Here is an 8,551-nt window from a genome sequence, read left to right on the forward strand (position 1 = left end):
CTATATACATGCATGCGGCTTCCTCACCTGTGGGATCGTCTGAGACCCGGACAGCTGATGAAACGAAGGAGTATTTCTGTCTGTAATTAACCCCTTTTGTGGGGAAAAACTCATTGTGATTGGCTGGGCCTGCCTCCCTAGTGGGTGGGCCTGTCTCCCAAGTGGGTGGGCCTATCCCTGACCCACCCATGGCTGCGCCCCTGCCCAGTCATTGTGAAATCCATAGATTAGCGTCTAATGAATTTATTTTAAATTGACTGACGTCCTTATACGACCTGTAACTCAGTAAAATGGTTGAAATTGTTGCGCTTATATTTTTGTTCAGTGTACATGCATATGTTGACACAAGCGTGTGTACTCCGATTTATATACTGGCACCTTGTTGTTGAAATGACCTGACGGAGATCCTAGTGGGATTGAAAATGTTGTCATTTGTGCGTCTTAATAAGTCACTGGGAAACGTTACAGAGATAACGAACATGACTTCTTTCATGATATTTATTGTTAACCCCTCGTGTTTGGTTGCCGCGTCAACGAGTCCAGAGATAAATCACATATCAACTCTTGTGAATTCAAGAATCGATGAATGAACATCATGGAACGGAAATCAAACTGGACGTCTGATAATGGCCCGGAAAAACGAATTAGATCTCTATCGCCACTTGATAGCCTGAGGTGACTGAAATTGAAATAAATCGGAGTCCGTCTCCGGTGATGACAGCGGACTGAGTTGGCGAGTCCTGTTTGGACACTGTCCTCCCCAGGGTCCACAAATAGTGACACTCGTCTGACTCTCAGTGTGTTGACTTGTTCTGTGGCCTGTTCCATCCTGTGACTCAGGGCAAGCATAAGCACAGGGTAAGCATATGATCCAATAAGCATCATAAGCGTCCGCTTGAGAATTAGAAGAGTAGAATACAGGAGTTAAAATGTGGTTGGCATTAGCAGTTTTCCTCTTGTTCAATAAGCCTATGTCAGCTAACCTTTATTGAATTGCTAGGTGAATTATTAGCAAGCTATCTAAACCTTGTAGTAATCCTGGCTAAATTTGCGACCAGGCACGCAGAGCACGTGTCCAGGGGCCCTGACCTCCAGGGGCCCTGACCTCCAGGGGCCCTGACCTCCAGGGGGCCCCCATTCATTTTGTTTTTCACTCTCACCCATATATTGTATGAACATGGCATAAGTCATGGCAAAATGTATAGAATTGCAGGGAATTTGCTTTAAAACGGAAAAATGTTGTCCGACTCATGACTCATTCCCTAAAGGATCGGCCCGGAACTGCTGTGACTGTCTGAGGTGGGTGTCTGTAGCATAACTGTCTGTAGTGGGAAGCAACTACTCAATCCCTCCACTCAATCTATGGATTTCATAACGTCAGCTGTCATCATGTGTTAGTCGGTACTGGGCTGTAAAAATGTGATTTATGTCTCATTTATTCTGATGTTATGCCAAATGCCTTTTCTATTGATGACTTTGTTCGGAAATAAATATCATTTAATTGTAATTTTTATTCCATTTTTATTGACTAATTATTGCCCTCAAAACATAACAGCAAGAAACAGTTGTGTCATATCCTTGCTTGCCAAAGACGTAGTCTCTCGACACCTGCGTATATGGTCAGCATGAGAAATTCATTTCCTGGACTGGACAAACTTGATCTCCGTGCTGATGTTCATGTTGCCCTGATTCAGATCTTGAGCGTAAATTGGCCGTAAATAGCCACCTGATGACTCCCAAACCAAATGAAGGCACATCATGGGCAAGCAAGAGGGGCTACTTCAAACCACCTCATCTCCTCCCCACCATAACCATGATCCACATACGGTGTACCCACTACCGGTACATATTGCTTTTCTCAGATTAGGTATGCGCAGATATGTACTCATGTCATCAAGTATGCGCGCACGCCTGATAATAATTTACAGGTATGACATATTCATGACACCTCCTGACTACTTCGTGTAGGATAGGCGTAAACACCTATCCTGCTGCGCCCCGATCCCCACGCATCACTCCATCAACATTGTTGTACTGCGGTTGGGAGATAGATCCTCTTTCACTTTCCAGGAATGTGTACCCGGGTGCTGTTCCAGAAGACAGAATGTGACTGGGTGCTTGAGGAAAAGTTCAGCCAGTCCTCTCTTGAGTCAGAGAGTCAGAGAGAAAAGAGAGAGGGGGGAGATAAGGAGAGTGAGAGGGAGAGAGGGAGAAGCGGGAGGGAACTGGAATAGCCCTAGAGTCGGCGCGCGCTGGTTCAGACCGGTTCCTGTTTCCCCCCTTCCCTGCACAGACATGTAAATACAGATCTGGCCTGCCGCCAGCATTAGTCACCTTTTTGTCTTGAGAAAGAGGGGTGGAGGGAGGGAGGGAGATACTGACTGAGAAAGAGAGAGAAGTGGAGAGATGCAAAGGAGACTCAAATGAAAAGAGAGAGAGAGAGCAACAGAGGGGGGGCAGGGAGGGGGACTGAGAGAGAGAGAGAGAGAGGGACAGAGAGAGAGAGAGGGACAGAGAGAGAGAGAGAGAGAGAGAGAGAGAGAGAGAGAGAGGGGGGGAGGGAGGGAGGGAGAGGGAGAGAGGGACACAGAGAGGGAGAGAGAGAGATATGTTGTCAACATTGTCTACAATGAAAACTGCACATCCTCCCTTGTCTGGGAGGGATTAAGGGCTGTTCAGACCGACGCCTCATATTTTAAAAAGTACAATTATGAAACTACTTTAGAGCAATTATAGCCAGTTTGACTAGTATTTCTTATTAAACAAAACATTAGTAAGTCTGGTTATGTCTAGATTAGAGTATAACCATTTCAGTTCATTTAGTTTCATACTGTAATGTCGAAAACAAAGAAATGACTTTGTCCAGCTGTGAAATGAACATGAGATGACCAATGAAAAGAATTTGCTCTCCTAGAGTAGAACTCTCCTAGAATGCAAAAGTGCATATCGCCCCCTCTCCATGTTTCATGCATCGTTTGGTGTACACGATTCTCAGAATGTAGATTTCAAAAAGGTGTTTGCTGGACTTATAGGTAGGGCCTTCTCGTGATTGGACAAATTCCACAGTACCTCCGATGACTTGTATGATGCACGGGACACCACAATTGGCTTCCAATAAAGAATTGCCAACTGTGCAAATGTTTACACTTCCCATGTGGTTATCATCTGACACTTTAGTTATGTCGGATGTGCCCGAGGGCTGAACTGAAACCATCAATCTTTCACTCTGACTATATACAATTATAATGAATTATAATATTTATTTCGTAAACACGTCATAAACACGTTTATACCCCCTAAAATGGCTTAGAATCATTTCACAATGATCCTGTTTAAATCACATTTACTTTCAGGATTTTGTGAATTTTGGGGTTATTGATATTTTGGCAAACCTATCTAGATTGCAGTATATTGATGACACCTTTTCCTACTTTCTGTGAAATGGATCATGTTATACTCATGTTTACTAGTGTATTGATCCATAATCCTTTAAAGGGGGCAATCGACAGTTGAAACAATAACAAAGCCCCCCCCCACTGTTTTGGTAAAAAGATGAGGAACGGGACTGGATGAAATAACCTCTCTCAAATAGTGGGGGTAGGAGGTGGGTGGTAGTGAGGGTAGGGTGGGGGTAGGAGGTGGGTGGTAGTGAGGGTAGGTTGGGGGTAGGAGGTGGGTGGTAGTGAGGGTAGGTTGGGGGGTAGGAGGTGGGTGGTAGTGAGGGTAGGTTGGGGGGTAGGAGGTGGGTGGTAGTGAGGGTAGGGGGTGGGTGGTAGTGGGGGTAGAGGGTAGTAGGAGGTGGGTGGTAGTGGGGGTAGGAGGTGGGTGGTAGTGGGGGTAGGGAGTGGGTGGTAGTGGGGGTAGAGGGTGGTAGGAGGTGGGTGGTAGTGGGGGTAGGAGGTGGGTGGTAGTGGGCGTAGGAGGTGGGTGGTAGTGGGGGTAGGAGGTGGGTGGTAGTGGGGGTAGGAGGTGGGTGGTAGTGGGGGTAGGAGGTGGGTGGTAGTGGGGGTAGGAGGTGGGTGGTAGTGGGGGCAGGGAGTGTGTGATGTTGTAGGTGTTGCATTGTACTACATCAACTCACTGCCCTTGCAAATCTTTGGTCAAGACTAAAATAGTGCACCCCAGTTCCTCTGAGCTGGTCAAAGGAGTTTATCCCTGCTCAGGCGCTTTCATAAGTAGGATTTGTTGGATCGAGGCCAAGAGGTTATAGAGCATAAACTAGCTTCAAAATGGGGTTTATGCAGAGCTAACTAACATCTCCCCTCTCTCATTTGCTAACACACTTAATACCAAACCGGTTCCAATCATACTGACTTTCAGGCTTAAAACAGGACTGGTAATCTTGTTTACTACATTCCTCTACTCTGGGAGGACTACTTCTGCAGCTGAACAACATGGCTGCAGCTTCACAGGCACGCAGACAGGGTTCAGCTGTCGAACGCCAAGAACCCAAACGGTAGAGCAGGCCTGCAGGCAGCCAGGCCAGCGGAGTCCAACAACTGTTGTTATTGAGGGCCACTAATAATAACCACACTTGACGTCAGCTGTCGCATGTCGACACACTTAGCTGCGGCATGTCTCACTGCTCATTCATTCTACTCACTATTCGGGTACACACGTCTGAGATTGCACTGCATAATCTAAACCTATGAAAGGGAATACTACTTTGGTCTGTAACTTTCCTTAGTACAAATGAAAAACGTTGTTTGTTTGTTTTGCTGGACACCTCAGCAGATTGATGTAATGAACTGCAGACAAAGGCCCACATCTTGTCGAAAACATCGAACTTCGTCTCTTTTACAGTTTAAATCAGCCCTTTAATGAAGCCAGAAAGACCAGGCCTTTGTTTCTATTTTCTCCCTGATCCGACCACTGACTGGCATCATACAGATCCTGCCGTCTCCTTTCCATCCTCTCAGCACTTTAGGTTATCGAGGCCACGGGCAAACCTTCTCCCTCCGTAGTGAAAACGTCACTGCCTCCAATAGGGCTGGCAAGCCTTGGGATACGGAGTGAGCGTGCGCGTGTTTGTGTGTGTGACTTCTCAGCATGTGTGTGTGTGAGTAGGGTGAGAAAACAGTCGTAAAAGACTGCAGTGTCACACGGCTAAATAGTCGACATAGCTCCCTGTTTAGCTGTCTATAACCCCCTCCCTCCCTTTCACTCTCCGTCTACAACTCCCATAGCTATGCAGTACATAGCTCTCATCACCACAGCCAATCAGGGAGGGCTGAGCAGAAAAGGTACTTCTTGCTGAGTCAGACAAACCAGAAGAACTATATGTGCTTACTTACCTCTTCCCTAGAACAACCCAGCTGCAGTGACACTGATGTGGCGCGCAACTGTTTGTTCCCTGGTGCCTGTAGCAGACGTGCAGATCTAGGATCGGATAACCCCACTCCTATCCTGACCATGGCCTTTCGGAGGTAAAAGGCGAAGCTGACCACAGATCAGTGCATAGGGGCATTAACATGCTTCACCAGTAGTTCGTTACGCTATATCTTGGGATGCGTGTCATCGATTTGCCATTAGAATCTACTGATTTAGTGTCAGAAGACGCACCCAAATCCCTGGGCACGTTAGAGTCATTGTGAAACCAGCGGGCTGCACTTGACAGTCAGATAAATTGGACGGGGGTTACTGCCAAAAAACGTTCCCCTAAAGTAAACTGACCGATCCAGCCCATCCACTGCCCCTTCCTGTTCGGGAACATACAGTATGGTGAGGTTGTCTTTGTCGCCCTACAAATTGGACACAGGCCACGGACAGACAACACACACGACGTGCACGTTTCCCCATCCTATCTCCCACTCAGCACATCCTCATATCTCCAGGGTTTTTCAACAAGTGGCCCAAATCTGCTGACTTTCCTAATACAGCAAGCAGTAAGCTGAGCTCCAACAGCAAGGTCATTGGCTGATACTGGCAATTGGGGTGTTATGGTTAATTATTCATAGGAATCAGACAAGCAGGACAAAGGGCAAAATAAAGAAGTGGACGTCAGACTTCTTGTATTTTATAGATGATGATATCACAACCTTATAAATTATATATATTTCTTACTTTCTGTATTTTATAGATGATGATATCACAACCGTATAAATGATATATTTGTTATTATTGTATTGAGAGGAGGAAACAATAATTGGAATATCAATTAAAGAGTATTTGAACAAATCAGCATGTGCTTGATTAAGAAGTGCATGATTTTTAAAACCATTTATATAACAGCTTGAGAGAGAAACGTTGTGTCAGTTGAAATCAGTGAGTGTGTAAAAGAGATGCCCCACATAAGAACTTTACCGTCACTCAACACGACCACATCTCCTCCACCTGTAGTCTGGGAGCGCCCTCTTGTGTCAACATATAGTAACAGCAGCCAGGGAAATAACCTTTCACTAAAATACTAAAAAAAAACATAATTGCATTCATATTTTAATACGTTTAAAGACTGTACATTAAATGCAAAGGAGGCTGTCAAGTACAGATCATTTTTGATAAATCAACAAACATTAGTAATTAAGTCAAATCCCTGCAAAGTGAGGACTGTGTTACATTTATATAAAGCTTTCCTTCATGTCTGGTTCCACACTGGTAGTAATTCTGTGGCTTCCAGTCCTTTCCAGACACAGTCCATAGTCCAGTAGCCGTGTACGTGCCATTGCTTCCCCTGGAACTCCAAACAACATTGTTCTCTGGGGTAACCACGGTGTTGTTGATCCACCATATGATGTCCACCAGGCGTGTGTGTAAACCACTGAGGACACACACCAGCATAGGTGTGTGTGACGCACCAGGGTCACTCCCGAATGAGGAGAGAAGGAGTACAGATGGATCAGAAGGGTTCAAACCTGACAGGAGATAGAAAGTCAACATGCATGAAGACTTTGGGATGAAAAGGTGTTTCCGATCCAAACACTTGGAGAAATCTTAGAACTCGCTTGAGCAAAATGTTATTGAAGCACAGACAATTGTGAGCTCCTTTGTGTGAGAAGGTGTCAATAACAATTAGCCTTCAAATACACATTGCAGCAAAAGTTATTACAATTCCAGCTTACCTTCTACAAAGAGCTGGATGCCCCTACTAAACACCACATCCTTTTGAGAGGGCTTCCCCCCATGTACACACCTGAGGAAAAACATGACTATCATTATCATCAGAACACTGCAAGAATGCTGATAGAATGAAGTGCAATCTGCATTGAAAGTTGAGCTGAAAGTTACCCCAGTAGCAGTAAAGTGAAACATAGTCCTGCTCTGTTCATTCTGGCTGAGTGGTTTGTTTCAGTTGGTGCTCTGGAGAGGAGAAAAGCCAACTGCCTGAGTCCCTTGAGGGGCTTGGTGTCTTGTCCTCCAGTATCATGCAGCTCTCTCCTCTCACACCAACGTGGTCTCAGAGCATTTCGTATGATTCCTTATGTAAAACCGAGACACTCCACTTAGCATGACATGTTACGTTTCGTATTGGAATGTATTACATCCATCATCTATTTCGTGTCATATGTTATGAATTATAATTCGTATGATATTTTACAAATTGTAATTTGTTCAAAATGTTACCAATTGCAATTAGTACAATATGTTACGAACTTGCAAAACATATGATATGTTACAAACCCCCCCCACACAATTTATTTTTTACAAGAATAGACTACCAATGTCCATCGTGCTGAAATTGTGAAATATCTATGTACCTGCATGCCTACCTGCATGCCTCGATGATAGGCTGTCTGTGGTGCCAGGGCTTAATTTAGCTTTAGCTAATGGATAAGCGGTTATTGATAGGCCTATTTGGTCATCATTTTATCATGTTAAGACTAACTTTTGTCGATGCTATACACGCTGTGGCAATGCTGCCATTTTTAGACTGCTGGCATTAAACTTACTTCACAAAGGAATAACTCAGGGGAAATTCTAGAGTTGCCACAGACTGACAGGACAAACATCAAAGTATGAAACACCTGCACATTGTAGGAAATACAAATCACGGCAAAAACACGACAGGACAGGGCGAAACGGAGAAAAATCTATTTCAATCAGTAAAAATCACAAACTCATTAACAGAACTAGCATGGTGAATACAATGCAAGGAACCGACGGCACAGGAACGGAACACAAAGGAATAAATAGGGACTCTAATCAGGGGAAAGGATACTAGGAACAGGTGTGGGAAGACTAATGATGATTAGGGGAATAGGAACAGCTGGGAGCAGGAACGGAACGATAGAGAGAAAGAAGCGAGAGAGTGAGAGAGGGAGGGGGAGAGAGGATAGGAGGGAAAGAACCAAATAAGACCAGCAGAGGGAAACGAATAGCATGGGGAGCACAGGGACAAGACATGATAATAAATGACAAACATGACAGTACCCCCCATGAGGAGGAACATGGCAGCAACGGAGGAAATCATAGATCACGGTGTGTAACGAAAAACGATAAAAAGGGAAATGGGTACTATACCTCCTGAAGGGCCAACTGAGACACAGCAAGGGCAGGGACAAGAACCGATGGCAGGGAAATTGCAGAAAGAAAATGAAGTAAGGCGCATACAATT

At 44.9% G+C, this 8,551-nt stretch overlaps 1 long non-coding RNA gene across 1 annotated transcript; it reads right to left on the reverse strand.

Moving 5' to 3' along the window:
* Window positions 1-6,796: 6,796 nt before the first annotated feature.
* Window positions 6,797-7,403, reverse strand: LOC123996418. Its single transcript, XR_006831984.1, has 3 exons — window positions 7,225-7,403; window positions 7,059-7,145; window positions 6,797-6,851 (listed from the first exon to the last, which is right to left on the reverse strand). It is a non-coding gene; the product is annotated as an uncharacterized LOC123996418 (long non-coding RNA).
* Window positions 7,404-8,551: the final 1,148 nt, after the last annotated feature.

This window comes from Oncorhynchus gorbuscha, linkage group LG15 (assembly GCF_021184085.1).
Source record: "Oncorhynchus gorbuscha isolate QuinsamMale2020 ecotype Even-year linkage group LG15, OgorEven_v1.0, whole genome shotgun sequence".
In the NCBI taxonomy this organism is placed as follows: Eukaryota; Metazoa; Chordata; class Actinopteri; order Salmoniformes; family Salmonidae; genus Oncorhynchus; species Oncorhynchus gorbuscha.